Source organism: Felis catus, chromosome D4 (genome assembly GCF_018350175.1).
Source record: "Felis catus isolate Fca126 chromosome D4, F.catus_Fca126_mat1.0, whole genome shotgun sequence".
Classification (NCBI taxonomy): Eukaryota; Metazoa; Chordata; class Mammalia; order Carnivora; family Felidae; genus Felis; species Felis catus.
The window spans coordinates 74,861,707-74,881,196 of NC_058380.1; the positions used below are offsets into that span (position 1 = coordinate 74,861,707).

The 19,490-nt window shown below is 42.3% G+C and overlaps 1 protein-coding gene across 7 annotated transcripts in view; it reads right to left on the reverse strand.

Moving 5' to 3' along the window:
• TNC (tenascin C) overlaps positions 1-19,490 on the reverse strand; it is a 122,492-nt gene that overhangs the window by 75,038 nt on the left and 27,964 nt on the right. The window lies entirely within an intron of this gene.

The following is a 19,490-nucleotide window of genomic DNA, read 5'->3' on the forward strand; positions in this document are numbered from 1 at the left end:
TTCATTTTTAGATAAAGATTAAGCTTCCAACTGGCTAGAATCACATTTCAGCATTCGTTACTTATGACTTAATTTTTAGTGGCTCACAGAATATATCTATCTTGTTGACTTAGGCACGTACATGAAATACCTAGGCTGGGGGCAACGAGGAGGATTCCTACTGTTTAGAAATGCAGATGAATCTCTTTCCACATCATTTTGGCAACATATGAGGCAGCTTGCACCAAATTTTTCTTCTTGCTTACAGGCAAGAGAATTTTATTGTGCACAGTCAGTTAAGCATGGAGCTGCTTACATGGGCGTTCTTAAAGGTTCTAGAAATTCTTCACCCCTTGTCCTTCCCAACATCCATAAATTCCTTCTTGGAATGTGTCAGGAAGAGAGAGGAGCCAGGAAACAGCCTTAAGGGTGGATTTTTTCCGAGGACATCTGATCCTTACAGTTGAGTGAGGCCAGCACAACCTGTCTTCAAAGAATTAAGAGAGCTCTGACTGCCAAACCAAAGCACCTCCAAGCCCTAGGTGTTTGAATTCCAGCACTGAAAAGCATTTATCCACTCAGATAGCACGGTGGCTTAACTAGTGCCCAATTCGGATGCTACTGGAGCCAGCAATCATCCCAGAGGCCTGAGAACTAATTCATTTAAAAACGTACTCATTCCTGCATTCAACAGAGATGAACTGAGTGAGTGCTAAGATATTCCAAAGGAGAGTGAGGTGTTTCAGAGACCCATGACAGTAATTCTTGCTCTCATTGAGTTCATGGTCCAGTAAAGGAAACAGACATGTAAACAGATAGTTACAGGGGAAAATGATAAACACTAAAATTGACAACTATCCAAGGAGGGTCTGTGCTATGTTTGAGAATATCTGTTCTAGAATCAGTCAGATACTATTGAACCCTGGTTCTGCCACTTGCTATCAATTTGGCCCGTAAGGCATTGCCACATTTTTGTAGGTCACACATGGTTGGACAGAGGCAACTTCACATGGCTCCATCTAGTAACTATGACCTTGGATATGTAACACTGCCTCTCTGAGCCCCAACTTTTTTGTTTGTAAAATGGTAACAAGAATACCAACCCTACAATAAAGTTCTTTCAGCTCTATCTGGGAGACAATGGGATTGAATGAGATAATCTATGAAAATACTTAGGATAATGCCTAACAGGAGAGAGAGTTCAGTAACTAATGTACGTTGTTATTGTATGGTGATTTGTGTCCTTTGTTTAGAGAAGGCAGTTAGTGAAAGGTTAGTCTCTGAAGGATGAAAGATTCGTAAAGGAATGTGGAGGAGCCCCCTTTTGCCCATGATTGCTTTTTCCTTGAAATTGTATCACTGTTAGTACTTCAGTTTGTCAAGTGACAGGGATATTCTGAAATCCTCAGGGGAGTGAGGAGGCCTAGGAGATAGCTCGGGTTTTCCTCCTGATCTATTCCCATTCAGTAGCAAGAAAAACAATTCTGTGAGCCTAGGGTGGAGCTCTTTTTCTGGGAGGTCAGTACTCTGGCCAAGAGGCAGTGCTGCTACTGGGATGGTTGTCCGTGATGCTCCGCCAGGGATTTCTCCAGAACAGGCTGCTTGTGGTTTAGTCTTTTAAGACATCACTCCTGACGGGAAATGGTTGGCTCAGGTTCTCAGCATTTTCCATAGACACAGACAGACATCAGATTATAGAGTCAAAATCAGAGTGGAGCAAGGCTTAAGAAGCAACTTGGGAGGATCACTGAGTCCTGGGGTGGCAAATCTGTGGCACCGACACATCCTTCTAGTATACGTGGCAGGCATTGCTGATCAACACCTATACATTTCTGCAGAGCCTACTTCAGAAATGTTATGAATACATCACTCCAGGCAGCCACATCCGAATAATTAGAGGTAGTGCATGCTGTGAAAGGGAATAACTAAACAGAAACACCAGAGAAGGACAGCAGCTAATTAGTGGTAAAGTTTATATTAAAACCCAGAGATCCTCCCTCTTGGTCAATGAATTTGATTGAGGTTTATTGGTTCTCCCAGGCTACTGAGAGCCCTTCAAAAATAGATGCATATGGGGGCGCCTGGGTGGCTCGGTTGGGCAATCGACTTCAGCTCAGGTCATGATCTCACAGTTCGTGGGTTCGAGCCCCACGTCGGGCTCTGTGCTAACAGCTCAGAGTCTGGAGCCTACTTCAGATTCTGTGTCTTCCCCTCTCTCTGCCCCTTCCCTGCTCACACTCTGTGTCTCTCTGTCTGTCAATAATAAACAAATGTTAAAAAATTAAAAAAAAATAGATTCATATGTAAGGCTTCTAGTAATTCTTAGTCTGAGGTCATTGTAAAGGTTCCCAGAGCAAAATATCACCAATAGGATCTTGGAGAGACCCTGTGTTAAGAGATTTCCAGGTTTCTTGGCCCTGTAAGGTTTCTTCAATTTTCTATCCATCCATCCATCCATCCATCCATCCATCCATCCATCCATCCATCAATCCATCCTTCCTTCCATCCATCCACCCATTCATCCATCCAACTATACATCTTTTCAGTACATATTTGTTAAATACCTACCATCTGCCAAGCCTTGAGTTAACCATTAAGGATACTACAATGACGAAGATCAACATGTTCTAATTATAAAGCTTATAATTTCCTCCTAAAAGCTCACAAATGCAGTTGATTTTAAAATCCATGTACTCTGGATTTAATATTTGTGCTATTCTTAAGTGGCACTGCAGATTGGGAACATGGCACATACTCTCAAGCTGATAGAGTGTAAGTGTTAAGATTCTGTTAAGAGCCACTTTCTGTTTACTTACTATGGGCTGCACAGGTGCTGATTGTTAGGGAGATGAGGCAGACTAAGGATTTACTCTCTGTTTCCAGAAATCTCAGAAACTAGAAAATACAATGCAGGGTTCAGTGGCAGTGCTGGTCTGAATGAAGGAATTGAAGAAAGAAGTGTCACTCTGAGCTTGGAAGTTCCCAGAGGACTTCCTGGGGGAGGAAATGATTAAAACCACCAAATATCGATTGAGAAGATAAGGAAGAGGCTGAAATCATAACAGTGATAACAAAAGTAATAAAAATATCATCAACTACCATTCACTGCTTGCTTATTTTGCCAGTAAGCATTTTATATTTCCAACTTTAAATTCTCACAAAAATAATATGAAGCACTATCTTTATTCTCAGTTTGAAGGTGAGGAAAATGAGGCAGAGAATAGTTAAGTGGCTTATGTACATTCAGATATTCATTAAGTAGAGTCAGGATTTGAACACAAGTCCATCTGAGTCCAAAGTAAGTGCTCTGAACCACGATTTTATACAGCATTTTGTGCTGAGGGCCAAGGGAAAAAGTTATGGCTCAAGACCAGTCCCAAGCATTGCTTCCATTACTTTCAAACACCCAGCTCAAAAGAGAAAATCTTTGGAGACACGATCATATCTCAGTTATCAATGGGAGAGGGTACCAGATCCGTTGAAGGCTGCTCAAGAGCCCCTTTGCCATCTCTGAGTGGACAAATCTATTTGTCCTTCAAGATAGAGCTCAAAAAATCATCTGTTATTAGAAGTTTTCTTGTTTTTTTTTCTTTCTGAATTCTCTGAGTACTTAATTTGATATTACTTCCATCATGTGTCATTCTAAAAATTGACTTTGGGTGACTTTATTATGTATGTGTATCTTCCTCTTTTAGAACATAAGCCAATTCTATCTTGTATTTATGTCAGACCGTAAGGATTTAGATTGTATGTAATCTTTAAGCTCCATGAAGGCAGGAACTATATCTGAGTCATTCATCTTCTAATACCCAACACCAAGCTCAGTGTCTACAGCATAGTGAAGGCACAATATGTTTATATTTACATAAAATAACACTCAATATATTTCTTGATTTGAACTTACACATAGCAGACATATTCATGGAATTAATGGAAGAACAAATACTCTTGTTTTCCTGATAGCCCTAACGGAATTAGTTCTCCTATGATCTCTTCTAAGACAAGATGTATCAAGGAATTCATCATAGCTGCACTCCCAGAATTAGTTCATTTTTATTTGCTCAGTTATTCAGTGAGTATGTACTGTGTGCCAGATACCACACTAAACACAGGGGTTACAAAATTGACCAAGACGCTGTGGGCTCCTTCCCATAAGATTCCAGTCAATACCTCAAGGGTTCTTGAGAGCCCAGTACTATCTGCTTTGAGATAAACCTTCTCTACGATCAAGGTCAACTCAACTAGACATTTGGCAGGAGATGAACTCGACCAGGCCTGTGATATACTCAGTGTAAAATTCTGGTTTCAATGTGAATGAAGCATCCTGGGTTATTATCCATTCTCCCAATTTTCTTGCAGTATTCATTGTTGGTTAAATTTAGACCACTCTCTCCTTTTGAATTCTGACTTTTATTTTTCAGCTCCCAGAGATTTGAGGCTCTCCTGGGACTGTGTGGTGGGGAGTGCAGTGGATTAAAGGGCTAGGAGATGAGCTCCGCAGCACAGTCCTGCCAGCCTCTTGCTGTGAGACCTTGGGCAGGTCACATCCACTCTCTCGTCAAATAAGCAAGATTGTGTGCCCCTAGCCCCTGACTCTTTGGTTCTAGGGACCTGTGGTCTACTGCTAATTTGGCAATATTTCTGCTCAACTTAAATTTGGATTTCATTTCGGACGCATGTCAAGTAGCCAATATTAAGTACAGCACTCCCTCCCCCCCCACCCCCCACGCCAATACTGTGTCTTTCTTTAGTTGTTTGGCTAAAACACTGGCGGTGCTTTGTGGCTTCTGTCTTCCCATCCCCCAAACAGAAGTTTCACTACCAACCAAATTAAGCTCACAAATCTTAATCCATAAAATATTTCCATCCAGACACAATAATGAGATTCATATTTGTGGTTTAGTATACCTAAGAAAAGCTCAGATGAAATATGACTAGATCCATTGATACATTCAGACCACAGACTGCCCTGGTGTGGTCTGGTTTCAATTTTTGAAATAAAAATTCTGCAGAGCACTTGCTTTCTCTCTCCTATTCCTTACCTAGACAGAAAGGAAAATAAAAAGTGGGTCCGACCAAGTGGCAACAATATAGGTTCCTGTAAAATTCTGGAAAAATTGTTTCAAGCATAAATTTCAGTTCATTTCCTAATGGAACAATGACCTCCTCTGGCCTTCGTCCAGAATTTTAGGAAATCTAGTTGACTCTTTTCAAAAGTACTAGAAGTTGGTTCTTGAGCTCTTGAGCCAAGGTGAAGAGATCAGAGATTTATCTAGGAAGGTTTACAGACTGGCTCATACCTCAACGTTAAGTAAGAGACCTTCTGACAAGGGCTCTGTGACCTGGTGACTTCTGTGAAGCTGTTGTTAGCTACCCAATGCCAGAGATGTAGCCTTGAAAGACTTTGAAAATTCTTAAAGAGGCATTGTGATGAGCAGAAATACAGGAGATCAAATTCTGCTTACCTGCTGGGAAGCGTTAGACAAAGTCCTATAACTTTTCTGAATTGTGGCTTCTTGAGCTGTAAAATAAGGATCTTTCCAAGGTTGCTAGAGACAGTGAATGGAATAATAGGATTGTAAATGCTATCCAACTGTTAGTATCTATTCTCTTTTTCTCTCTTCCTCTGTGGCTTCTCTTAATAGGGGAGCTTCACAACATCGGACAGATGAAAAAATAGACAGTAATACTGTAGAGGTGGTTCAAGCATTGATTGAGAAGTTGAATTGGTTTGGGAAAGCAGTTAAGTTTCAGTTTACGTGTCAACCTCAGTGAGCTGACATGGCTATCCAGCACTCTGTTGAGAAAGACTCCATGGCCTCCTTTGGACTCAAGGGGAAAAAGTGCTGTGATGGCTTAGCAATGAATGCCATGGGTACCAAAGTGAAGGAGTGTTGATATGTGTGTCAAATATTTGGCATAGCAAGACTAGGTAGTTTTGGCAATCTTTTCCAAGCCAATGTGCTGATATTCAAATGCATGGAATGCTGTTTGAGGCCTGAGTCAGAGGGAGCCAGATGGATTCTCTGACAATTGTAAAAACCTGTATGAGTCAAGTGCAATAAAGTTTGATACTATGCTTCTAAGATTGGAAGCAATAAACTGGACTCTCAGGAAAAACTAACACTGCTCCAGCAATTAATTTGTGTGATATCATGCAAGGAAACATACTTTCATTGTCTACTTTCTCTTTCTCAAACGAGGCTGTTTAAATGCTTCAATAACAGCTAACATTGATTGAAGATATCTGTGCCAAGAATTGCTTCATGTGTATCTTGTGTGGGTATTTCGTTGAATTCTCTCCAAGACCTATGAGGTAGCTACCTTTATTTTTTCAGCTTAGGGATGAGGAAACGGAAACAGCTCAAGCTCACACAGGTAGACAGAGGAGAGCAGGGGTTTAATTCAGATGGACTGGCTCACATGTCAGAGACCCCATTCCTAACCCTCACCTTTGCAGTCATCCTTGATTGATGTAAAAGTGTGGTTTGCACAACCAAAGTAAAAAGGCAAACTTCCAAAAAACCCAGTTGTCAGGGTCCACAGTAACAATGAAGGAACTTTATGACTTCTGGATAATGTCCGGGAAGCTGTACATGAGCCTGAGAAATAGAGATATTTCTAACCCCTGACTTGGATTTAATTAGCTCTATAACTATAGGCAGCATTTTCTAAAGTGGAATCTACAACATGTTGGCAAATATTAATGCAAGGGAAAAACATGTTTGGAAAATGCTATTTTAAACCAAATGCTATTTTAAACCAAACAAATTATACAGCTTTGTTTACTTCAGGGTTTCCAGAGTCTTTAATGTGTTTGTGTTCATTGGAAATCTCCAAGAGGAGGAGAGTTTATAGTGTTTTCCAAAGCTATTTGATTATTTTGTGTTTGAAATACATCACAGGATTTGGTTTGATGACACACAATAGGGAAAGTGCAGATTTGGAACAAATCTAGACCCTCTCCTTCCATTTCTTTACACATTAGATGGGAGTGATGATTAACTATGGCCAGTCTCTGAGTGTAAAGCTCCTGGATGGAGACTTTCTACCAATGTAAACCATGAGTGACACAGATAGTTTCACATGTATCCTGTGCCTGGAACTTAACAGATGCCAGTTAATTATGATGGCAACCTTGTGAGTTAGGAAGCACTGTTCGTATTTTACTGTTATTAAAGCTGAGGGCTTCAGAACATGAAATAACTTGCCCAGGCAGTAATTATTTGATTCAGAATTAATAACTCAGTCGTAGAATTCCAAATCCTATACTCTTTCTGCTACACCAACTTATCTTTTTAAGCAAGATTCATTTTTTTTTCAGTTTAAAGAATTAATATTTATGCAATAAATATCACAGATGACATCCAATATCACTGATGCAAGTAGAGTTGTTGGATCCCTAAAATGGGGCCCTTTGGGAGGGTGGGTCTGGGGTTCTGGAGTGCACATAGCCATTTAATGTACAGTTTTGAACTTGAGCGGGGCACAGAGCCAAATGCTCTATAATAATTGTGTCTCAGGCAAATCTTTAAAGCCCCTGGAAACAGCCTACTCTCTTTGAGTCTGGCCTGGAGAGAAAGTGAGTAAGTGAGAGGAAGATAAAGTGAGAAGTAGCAGACAGAGGAGCTTAACAAATCTCTCCTTTTTGGAAAACTGGCCCTCATGCTATGTACAACTAAAAACAGTTATTGTTTCTAAGAAATCAGTCAAGGCATGAGGGTCTTCCAGAGGGTTTAGGAATTACAACTTTCATTTTGAAAGAAATAAACAAATAAGGAAAAGAGGAGGGGGATCCCTTCTGGACAGCAACATTTAATTCAACATTTAATTCAGCAGGAAAATCAAGAAATTTAGCCTGAGAGAGATAAAAGACAGAGGTGGTCGGGGGGAAATCGAGGATAATTCACACAAATGAATCACTCTTCTGTCATTCTTTGAAGCTTCCTTCAGCATTATGGTTTTGGATTGGGACTTACTAGATGAGCTTTTGTTTCTGCTTCAATCCCTTTATACGTATAAGTATAATAATATAAACCTTGGTAGGCTCTGGTGATTGGAAATTATATATCTAAATTAGCACACTGGCAGGAGTCAGTAAATTTATTTCTAAGTGACCAGATAGCAAATATCTTAGGCTTTGCAGCTAGTTGTTCCATGTCACAAAGACTCTACTATTGCAGAGAAAGTAGCCAGAGCATAGCTGTGTTCCAATAAAACTTTATTTACAAAAATAAGCCACCACCTGGTGGTTTCCTGACCCTTGCTGGAATATAGTAGTTTGTTAGAAAATGATAGCTATTATAAAACCAAATATAGATTGAACTGGACAGGAAGGAAACTAACATTTTGTTGAGAGCCTGCTATATACCTGTTTTGTGCCATGCCTTATGCTAGATGATTTTTATACATGTTATCATATATCTTTTCATTCATCATGACAACCTGGTGAGACAGGTATTATTATGCATATCTGAAAGTTAAATGAATCAAGACTTAACTAGATTCAATGACTGGTTTAGAGGGACAGTCAGCACTTGGACCCTAATTTGTGACTCTAAAATGCTTGTTCTCAACTACTACGCTGGGCTGATTCACCAAGCAACTTCCTGCCGTTCATATCAGGTGGAAATTTACATTAGCACTGCTCAATAGAGAGATCAGAGCCCAAGCAGACACCTTCACCTTCCATTTCCTAGATCTTTAGTAGCAATCTGGTGGCTGTCTCTTTGTAAGCACTGAAATATCTGACCTCTTTCTCCCAGAGCCTCTGGCTGGGAGACCTCATGTTTTGTACACGTCCCCTTTGGAGAATGCTTAAGCCAAGGTGTACTGTTTGCAAACACTTATTAGCTTTTAGGCAGATGTTGGCAAGTTTCCTTTGGCCTGAGATGGGATTCCAGAGTCTACTGAAGCCTGGATGTGCTCATCGATCATCTTGGCCAAAAAGAGTTGCTAATTAGGGTGACACCCTGCAAGTATTTACCTCTAGAACTAGGTTTTCTTGCTCTGGACATGCCCGTTTCAGCCCAAGTGGTTTGTTGGACTTTTTACTGTAGGTCCAGATGAGTGAGAGCAAATTTATAGTCCTTTAAAAAAATCTATGAAGCCTTGTGCTCTAGTACAGAATTTACCAGATTATATTCCAAGATGTTTTTAGGTACATGTCCTGTGGAAAATGGCATTTGTGGTCAAGTAACTTGGGGGGTATTGGGTTCAACAAAGCTGAATTGGTTAACTGCTATAGGTTTCTCAGAGCATGTACTCTTCTAATCGCACTCAGAATAAAATCTAAACTCCTAGCCACTATCTACAGAGCTCACTTCCCTAGTTCATTCAGATCTCTGCTTAAATGTCATCTCCATGTCTCACCCTACTTAAGAGTATCCAGGGGCGCCTGGGTGGCGCAGTCGGTTAAGCGTCCGACTTCAGCCAGGTCATGATCTCGCGGTCCGTGAGTTCGAGCCCCGCGTTGGGCTCTGGGCTGATGGCTTGGAGCCTGGAGCCTGTTTCTGATTCTGTGTCTCCCTCTCTCTCTGCCCCTCCCCGTTCATGCTCTGTCTCTCTCTGTCCCAAAAAAATAAATAAACGTTGAAAAAAAAATTTAATTAAAGAAGGATGAGAGATGTAGGTTTAAAAAAAAAAAAAAAAAGAGTATCCCACTCACCACCAGTTATTGCCTATTCCTTTACTGTGTTTTCTGATTATTCTTAGCAAATACCTGCCTGAAATTGTACTTATAAGTTTGATTCCTTGTTATCATCTACCACCTTCCACTATAATGGAAACTCTATGAAGAGCTTATAAGGATCTTGAATGTTCCTTTATCTACTATATCTCCACCCTTATAACCATGTATTAAGAATTCCCAAGAACATGACACAGTGCCAAGTGTCCTTTAAACCCCTTTGTCCACAGAACACTTTTACAGGTGCATCTCATGAGTACAGTGTGCCACAGGCCACAGTCTGGGGAACTGCTTGTCTAATGGAACCTCATAACCAGCAACAATTGTGACAACAGGTAACAATGACAATAAAACATTTATGCCCAAGTGCCAGTGCTGTGTTAAGCAATTCATGCTCACTTATGTATTTTAATCATCACAATAACCTTTTGAAGTAGGTGCTACTATTTTGCCTTTAATATGGTTGAAAATGAGGGTTAGAGAAGTTAAGACTTGGTCAAGATTACATTAACAAGAAAATATCAACCTCTTGAACCCAGAACTAATGCCAATGCCATACTCTTAACCATTAGCCAATCCTCCCCTGGCCACTGGGCTATGAATTTATTCATGTCCTAAGATACAGAGCTCTTTGTCTCCATCCCTCCCTGGTGTCCTTTCATTACTCCCACCGGTTGTAGACTGATCCTTGTTATAACCTCCAGATACTTGGATCTCTTGTGACTCAGCTTCAAATCCCCAGACAGGTCTCCTCTGTCCTTGGTACTGGTTTTTCCAAATCCAAGGCAGGGAATGCTTTGATCCCAGAGGCCTCTTCTGAAAGCAAGGGCATTCCTTGAAGTCTGCGTCCTGAGACGGTTTCCTGTCCTAGAACTAGGCTAGCTTCCTCCTGTCACATGTTATGACATCACTCTGCACAGTTGAGAGCCTAGAGGGCAAGGCATGAAAACAACTTCAAGGTCTGGGCTTTCTGAATAAACTCAGATGAGGCAGCGGAGGTCCAAATCTGGGACACAGCAAGGACTCCTGTCTGTGGTTGAAGATTAATTTTATTTCAGTTGTGCTCAATTTCATATGAACCAGATACAAATTCTCCTTTCAAGAGTTGACAAGAAGAGTTGATCTATGAGCAGACAGGCAATTCCAGCATGATAACGGTGATGACAGAAAAAAATATGGGGTGGAAGGGGATGACAATAAAGGGACATCTCATCGACCCAGAGGAGGGTGGTGGTTCCTGAATTGAATTTTAAAAGAAGATTATAAGTAGGTGAAAAACATAGGGAAAGATATTCTAGGAAAGAGGAAGTGATATTTGCCAGGGCATAAAAAGCATGAAATAGTTGGTGTTGAAAGCATGGATTATAGCTGAAGTAAAAGGTCTGTTTGGAGGCCGGAAACCAGACCATGAAAGAAACTGAATGCCAGGTTGGAGATCTGAATTTTTCCTGTGGCCAGAAGAGAACCATTTGGAAACCTTTAAGCCTGGGAATGTTGACCTACAACCCAGGTTGAGGGACACATTGAAAGGAAAGTCTGGAGGGATGGGGTCCAATGGGGAAACCATTGCTATGGTCTATCTGTGAGATGCACGACCTGAAGTAGGAGGATGAGGGAGTGGGTGGGGAGGCAATGATCTGATTTACTTGTTAAGGCAATAGAGTCCACAAGAGTTGGAGTATGGTGGCATAGTAAGGAAAAAGTGAAAAGGGAGAAAGAATTAGTCCCAAATTTTAGTCTTCCTTACATCTGCTAACAGAAGAATAGATTGGGAAGGGGAGACAATGGACGAGTTTCAGTTTCAGTTTCAATGTCTTGTCACTGAATGAAATGTATTTGAAGTCATTGCCTTGAAAGATCCTGTCCTGGGATATTCAAGATAAATTATGGCTCCACAGTGAACTAGGACATCTAATGCAAAACATCTGGCTCTCCCTTATAAATGGATAGAAAGCTTAATTAAGACCCAGTCCCCTCTAGTGGCTGCCATAATTCCTGATTGCTCATTAACAGAAGTGCAGGTGGATTGGGTGAACTTGTTGTTGGTAAGAAGTTGTCAGAAATAGGTAACATTGGACTGTTGGAGGGGCAGAGAAGCTCTAAGATGGGCTCCAATGATACTGTCTCTGCTATTCACATCTTTGTGCAATTTCCTTCCCTTCAGTGTGGGACAGCCTCATGGCTTATTTCTAACCAAAACAAAATATGGCCAAGGTGTTGCATATCAGTTCCACTATTAAGCTGCACATGATTGTGATGTCTGTTTGCTTGCAGGCTCTCTCTCTCTTGTTGGCTTTGATGAAACAAATGGCCATGCTGGAGAGGTCCATGTGGCAGGGAACTGAGAGTGGCCTTGGGCCAACAGACCTCAAGAAACTGAATGCAGCCAACAACCACGTAAGTGGGCTTGGAAGCTAATAATTCCTCAGTTGAACCTTAAGATGAGACCCCAATCCTGGCCAACACTGTGACTGAGTCTTGTGAGAAACCATGAAAGTAGAACGTCCTGCTAAGGTATGCTCAAATTCCTGACCTATAGACATTATAAGACAACAAATGGGTGTTGTTTTAAACCACCAAGTTTCACAGCAATTTGTTATGCAGTGAGAGATAACAAATATAGTGGACTCTTGCCTCAACCCGTGTGCACTAAAGCTGTTCAGAGAGTAAGACTCTGCTAATTTTTCCTTTTTAAATAATATATTAACTCTGACATTTTTTATATTGTCCCTGGCTTCCAAGAGCAAGAGTCAGAAGACCTCGGACTGAGTCCTGAGCCTGTTGCCAACTGGCGTGAGATCTTAGGAGGACTTTTCTCTCCTCTGAATCTGTTTCCCCATCTTCCAAACGAGGGGAGTTTAACTAGGCCAGCAATTTACAAAAACATTATTATTATTATCATTATTATTGTTATTATTATTGTTATTTTGCTACAAAACTCCTTCACCAAACAACATTTCATGAGGAAGCTCCATGTACAAAACAGGTAAAAGTGGAGGGGCTTAAGTTAAAATAAGATTGAATGGAGCCCCTGCTTGGCCTCTCCATCTCTCTGTGGGAGCCTCCAAATCACCTTGGAGGAGTCTTTTAAATCCAGTCTCCAAGCCCCTGGTTTAGAGGCTGCCAATGAGTCCTTTTAATTTCAAAATTCTGTGGGTTCTAAGGAAAACATTTTTTAACAACCTACCTATGAGTTGAAACACTCTACTGTGACATCTCTGCAACAAGCTACCTCTGTAAGACCATCCCAGGACCCAGAGCATAAGTTTCCCAAGGAGCAGACCACTTCCCTTGGGGGTAGAACTAAAGGTGCCTATGCCCAGCATGAGCTGAGTTTCTCTTCCCTGAACTCCCCAGCAGGTGGGTTCCCTCCTTTGCATCGAGGCTCCCTAGGTATTTGCCTCTCCCAGACTGTTTCTTCCCTAAGTGGAAAGTCATGGCTTTCTTGTCTGGATGCACTCACATGCTTTACTATTATTGCTACTGTTGTTATTTCGTATCTTGGGTGCCTACTGGATGCGGTGTTCCTGCTAGTCTCTGGGTGGCACAGCGTCCAGTGTCGCTCCAGGTTCCCTCCTTCTGGCTGTGGTGTGTCACTTCTGTAGTGGGGTTACATGGGTTCACGTTGCACTGCATGCCTAGCAGAGATCCCCAGTGCACTGCTACAACCCAGGACCTCCCTATGCTGCATTTGTAGGCTTCGAGTTCTGAACAAAAATATGCTGACTTGCACTCAATATTGAGTCTCTGCCATCTTTCTTCTATCTACTAAGTATGGTTTTACCCCTGAACACATCCCTGGGCCCTGGGTGATAAAAGTTGGGTTCTCCTAATCCTTCAAAGCATCCCCTTGCCTGAAGTCCACCACTAGTAATTCTCTTATTTGTTAAGCATTGCCCTCTCTACTGAACTACCCTTTAAAAGTGTAAATATCCCTCTAGAAAGTAGCCTGCTGTCTCTAACCTCTTTCTTATCTGAAAAATGGGAATAACACCTGAGTGCTAAGTGGCGTGGTGGAAGAAGCATAGTCACGGGAGTTGGCGTGGGAAGGAACGACAGTGCCACCACTTCCTACTGTGTTGATGACGACCTTTCTAGGCTTCAGTTTACCTACCTGTCAGGTTATTTATAGTTTCTGGGACCATCCAAAAGTGAGGCATGGAAAAGTTATTTTATACGCTTATAAATTCATGTGTATCCTACTTTCTTGAAAATTTATCCAGCATAAACCATAGAACTCAGTTCAGAAGCAAGGCAGTGTTGCGCTATTGTTCCATTTGCTTTGGGACAGCAGAGTTTCTTCAACAACAACTTACTAAGGGCCTGGTACCTGTCAGCAGGTAGCTAGGCTTTGGGGAACACAAGCACCAGCAAGACACAGTTCCTGCTTCACCGATGATCTTGACCTTGGGGGTGTGCAGGCAGGTGGGGTGGGGGAGGTGATTATCGAAGTATACATGATACACAGATGTCAGTGGGGGAAGTAGAGAGCTCTGTGGGAACCCGGAAGAGGGGTATTTCAGGCAGCCTGCAGGGCAAGACTGGTTGCACCAGGCAGCACTTGCTTATGAGTGTTCATGCTTCAGGTCTCAGACTGGCAGAGGGTGCGGAGAGTGAGTCAGGCTTCACCCTCAAGCAGCTTAGAGCCCAGTAGAGGAAACACATTACATTAGGAATTATAGGCTAATTATTTGATTACAGTTTCCACAGAAAGTGAAACCAGAAGGAGCAAGTTGAAGATAATAACAGTGGCTGACCAGAGGAACAGAACATGGTGGTCTGAAAGATGAGCTTTTGATTCTTTCTCAGCTTTGTGGTGTCCAGCCCTCTTTGTTGTCAAGAGATGGATAGAATTAAGGTGCTGAGTATGGCTTGCATATCCTAATGGTTATAGCCACATGTGCAGGACTGGGAGCTGGGTCTGAGTTCTGGCTCAGACATTTACTATCTGTGTGGTGTTGGGGAGGCTACTTAAACTTTTTCAGCCTCAGGTTCCCTGTGTTTGAATGGGGGACAGTTACACTTGCTGGACGGTTGATGATGAAATGGCATAATGACTGTCAGGAAATGTTAGCTATTACAATCACCTCCTCCACCCTGCTAAAAGAACTTTCTGGACCCATTCATGCAGAAGTTAGTAGCAGCCAACTCATCTCCTCCAGGATAAGAGTTAACCAGTTAGTTCTGAAGCAAAGCTGTCTACTTTCAGAGCTTACAAAAATCTCTCTGGTTCTTGACACAGGGTGTTGAGGGGTGGGTAGGTGTTAGAGGGCCAACCAAAACTATTTGAGTTACCATGGCTGTATAATTAAGAACTTGTGGATTTCTGGAAATTTCAAAAATCTGAGACAACTTGACATGATTTTTTTCACTTCCATGTGCAAATAGACTAGAAATGCATATGGGAGGGATTTTACTCTCACAATCTGCTTTCAGGGTGGGCATTTTGCTTTTATTCCATGATGGAGAGTCAAAGGATGCAATGATAGTATTGAAATAGATTGCTGCTTAATAGAGGCCAGAAATATGAGACAAGGCAGAAGGAAACAGAAAAAAAAATTCTAGGCATAAGGGAATTACTGAAATAAAAGCCTGGTCTCCCAGGTTAGAATCAGGTAGGTACACAGACTTTTCTCCTCTACCAAGAACTTATAAGGTATGTATAGCCCTTTTATGGTAGGCAAGGCCACCGCTATCTTTTGCACAGATGGAATTATTGCCTGGAGATTGCAGGATTCTGAGGGAGTTGTCCCCCTTGGAAGGAAGCCTTCATCTCATGTTTCCCAACATGTTGAAGGTATTCGAACTGGCGGGGTTTAGATTCATGGGAATTCCCGTTGATCGTCTCAAAGTGAGAAGCGATTGAACCATAACCCTCATCTCTGAGACTTCAGGGAAATTTGTGGCTTGGAGCCTACAACCATTTCCTGATCATCCTGAGATTCACTGCCCCAAGACTGGGCACACTGATTGCACTCTGGACCCCAGTCGGCCCTTTTAAATCAGGTGCTCTGTTCACCTGACTCTCAAAGAGGGTGCAGGGACAGGTACAGCCTTGCCCTTCCCATGAGCTCCAGCTTGCAGAGCACAGCAAAGTATATATGCCTACTTTCCTGGGATGAAAACTAACAGGAATAACCAGATTGCTACTTTTAGTGTCATTCTCATTCTCTCTCTCTCTCTCTCTCTCTCTCTCTCTCTCTCGGCTGAAATTTGAACTTTTCTGTTTCCAGGCAGAGAAGTGCACCACCATGAGCTGACCTTTTCTGAGCACCATGAAAAATGATACAGGCAGGGCTGTTCTGTAAAGTCAATAGACACCAATGCCAGTTGGGGGTTTCTCTACCATCTGGCCAATCACTGAAAGACATCATTCAAGGTTCTGTGAGGTCAGCCCTGCCTGACTACCAGAAGCAGTAAAGCATAGTGGAAAGAATAGTAGAGTTTTAGTCAGAGGGTTTGGCTTCAAAGCCAACAGTGCTCCTCATTTATGGAAAACCCTCATGTCAGCCACTTAACTCTTTTGGGCTTTGGTCCTCTATCCATAAAACTGGAGCAAATGATTTATAACTTGCAGTGTTAGGGTGAGAATTAGATGAAAAACCATAGACAAACCCTCCTCTCACATAAGTGATACACAGTTAGCCCTCAGTATTAATTACTGTGTGTGTTTTATCATCACAAAGGGGTTGGGTATTTGGAGTGAACTAAAGGTTTGTTATCTCCTACTTTTCAAACTAAAATGACTTCAGTCTGGAAGGACTTGTGTTTTACACCAGCTAGGTATTATTTTCCTGTAAGAAAACATGGCTATCTGTCCATAGAAATCCAGGGGGAGGAGGGAGTAGGTGTACTTGGTTCACTGTGAGCATTAGAAAGGGCAGGATTAAAGGGGACATGTTTTTCATTCTGTCAGCTTGAATTCCCTTTCCAAATTCCATTCTGGTTATATGATCAGGCTACTGCTGTATTTAAGGGTGGCCACAGTCTGGCTGGAGGGGTGGATGTAGTCAGAAAGGAAGGTTTTTTTTTTTTTTTTCCTTCTAAAGGTAGTGCAAGAAGCAGCAGCATTCAGAAGGGACACGGTGGAATGTGCTTCTGATTTGGGGACCATGGGTCTGAAAACCGGCTCATCACTCTGTGTTCTAGGACTCTGGAAAAATTATTTGATCACTCCCCCCTTCAAGCTATGTCTTCTTCCAGTAGGCATAGTCCATTCCTCAGAGACATACTGTGGATATTTAGTGAGATGATGTACACAAGGGATCTTAAGGATAGAGTAGGCTCTCCATACATTTTGGCTATTGTTACCCTCAAGATTAATTAAAAGAATCCTCCTTTGTTAAGCATTTTAAACTTCTTATATTCTTATCTACTGTACTACTTGGGGAATTGCATTGGCTTCTGTTACAGGTGAGGACCCGAAGGGGCAAACGACCCTGTTGAAGTGCAGAATCGCAGCTTGAATGCACACTGCCTGGGTCCATTATTTTATACTGTTTTGTGTCATTCAAGGTTCTGTGGAAACGTACCAGAGGCTGAGAACAAAGGGGTGAGTTTTGGAACCTTCACCCTCACTTCAACCAAAGCAGCCCCACATTTACCTCTCATATTGGAGTTCTGCCATCAGTGTCCTTTAATGAATATTTCCATGGCTAAATAAAAGCTTGAAAACTGCCGTCTTAGGACATTAATTTCAGATAAGTCCTTATAAGTTGATAAGCAAGAAAACCAAAAAACAACAACAAAAGCCCTCTATTTATTGAGCCCTTACTATGTGTCAGATACTGAGTCTGCCATCTATTATTTCATTTGGATGTCACAAGAGCCCTGAGAGATACAGATCGTCACCCTCTTTATATGACAACATCACTGAAGGCTGGAAGATCAGTAACTTCTTTGGGAGGAGGATACAGGCAGTAAAGTGGAAGATGAGAGAGGGAAGCTGGGTTTTTTCAAACAAAGCATAGAAAAGAAATACTTTAAAGATTGTAAAGCTGGTAATACCCCCTTTTCAATCCTTATCTGATTCACACTGTTCTGAGCAAATCAGAGAACATTCATATTGCCACCCTTTTCTTCCCCCGGATGCCGTCACCTGCCTGAAACACATGGTCAAAGCACAATTACATCAAATGAAATGGGCTGAGATGCATACAATGCCAGCAAACTTTCCACAGGCTTCTTTAGCACTGAACAAACCTCCTCCAGTCCTCAATTGGGCTTACCATATCGAAGGGCAAGGCGGGAAGCTGGCTGGGGTGGGCAGCAGGTTTTATTTCTAAAGCACATATGGGAAACCTTCATAAAAAAAGGGGGAAAGGTCCACAAAACATGAAAAAGAGGCATTCATTCTTCAAGTGGAGCTCCCCTGTCCCGCTCTCACTCTGGATGGAAAGCATTTCCAAAGAGTCCCCGGGCAGCATCGTACTTTATAGCTGACAGCTTTAGAATCTGCAAACGCCCAAACTCAAAACCTTGTGCATCTGGAGTCAGAACTCGACATTTACCTCCAGCCCTCAGGCTGCTCCCTTTCCCCGACCTGCACCAGAACAATGTCCTGCTTATAAAATACAGCCAAGTCTCCGACCTGCCAGCCGAGTGAGACACCCTCAGACTTGTGAGATTAAAAAAATGGGGGTTGGGGGTAAGGGAGTGAGGAACACATGAAAAACAATCCAAGATTGCCTAAATGCCTCTTTTAACTTCCGAGGTGATGGCTGTTTCTGATAATGACAATGATTATCCAAACCTCCAGTTACCGAACACTCACTTTCCCAAACGCTTTATGCCTCATTCCTCCTCATAATGACCACAGAAGTTATTGTTCCCATTTTTGATAAGTGGACACTAAGGCTCATAGAGATTACATATTGTCATTGGTGTAACATCTTTGATGGTGGGTGGTGGGGATACCAAAGTGACCGACCCCTGGCTTCAAAACCTGAGCTCTTAATCCCCTTATTACACTGGTGAAAGAGAGGAACCCCTGTGCTTTTCTCACAACCCTCCAGGTAGAGCTTCCCAACCCTGGGGCAAGGTGTTTCTCAGGGCTTTCTGTGATGACAGGTGAGGAGGGAGAGGTGAGGAGGGAGAGGTGATCCTAGAAAGATTCAGGATACTCCTGGCCCTAAGCACCCTGGAAACGCACATATACCCAGCCCAAGGATCAGTGACTCAGGAAGGAATTGACGGGGAGGCCCCCTGCCCTTCAGGATAAAAGCTGGTGTCTACCACTCCCACCTTGAAGTCCATAGTTGTTCATGTGGCCCTAGGAGTCGCCTCCTCCCTCTGCCCTCTGGCCTCATCCCTTTCCATGCCTAGCCACAGGGAGGATGCTGTGGAATGATGGATGGACACAAAACTTTTGTAAACTATAAGGTGAACGCCGCTTAGAAATACAATCTTAATGTTCTCTCTACAACCCTCTATCGACCTTCCCTTAACCCAACCCACAGGGAGGCCATGAACGATGTCCACCTTCAACTTCCACCTCTCTAACTCTCAAACAAAAACATTCACAGGTGAAATCAGCCAGGCAGGGAGCTAAGAGAAAATTCTTACTTTTCCTCTGAAGAACGCAGAGATAAAAACTTTGCCAAAAGTTCCTTCCACGTGTGGCTGTTCCTAGAAGTAAAACCCACCGACACACAACAAAAATCTACAAGACTGGAAGTCACAAGTAGAAGACAATCGAGGCGCATCGGATCACAACAAACACCCCATTTTACCGGCAGCGAAGATACAGCAAAAGTGTTATAATTATGAATCCACAACATCTTTGGTCCCGGGAATGCAGTGTACCATAAGGATCTTTGCTGAT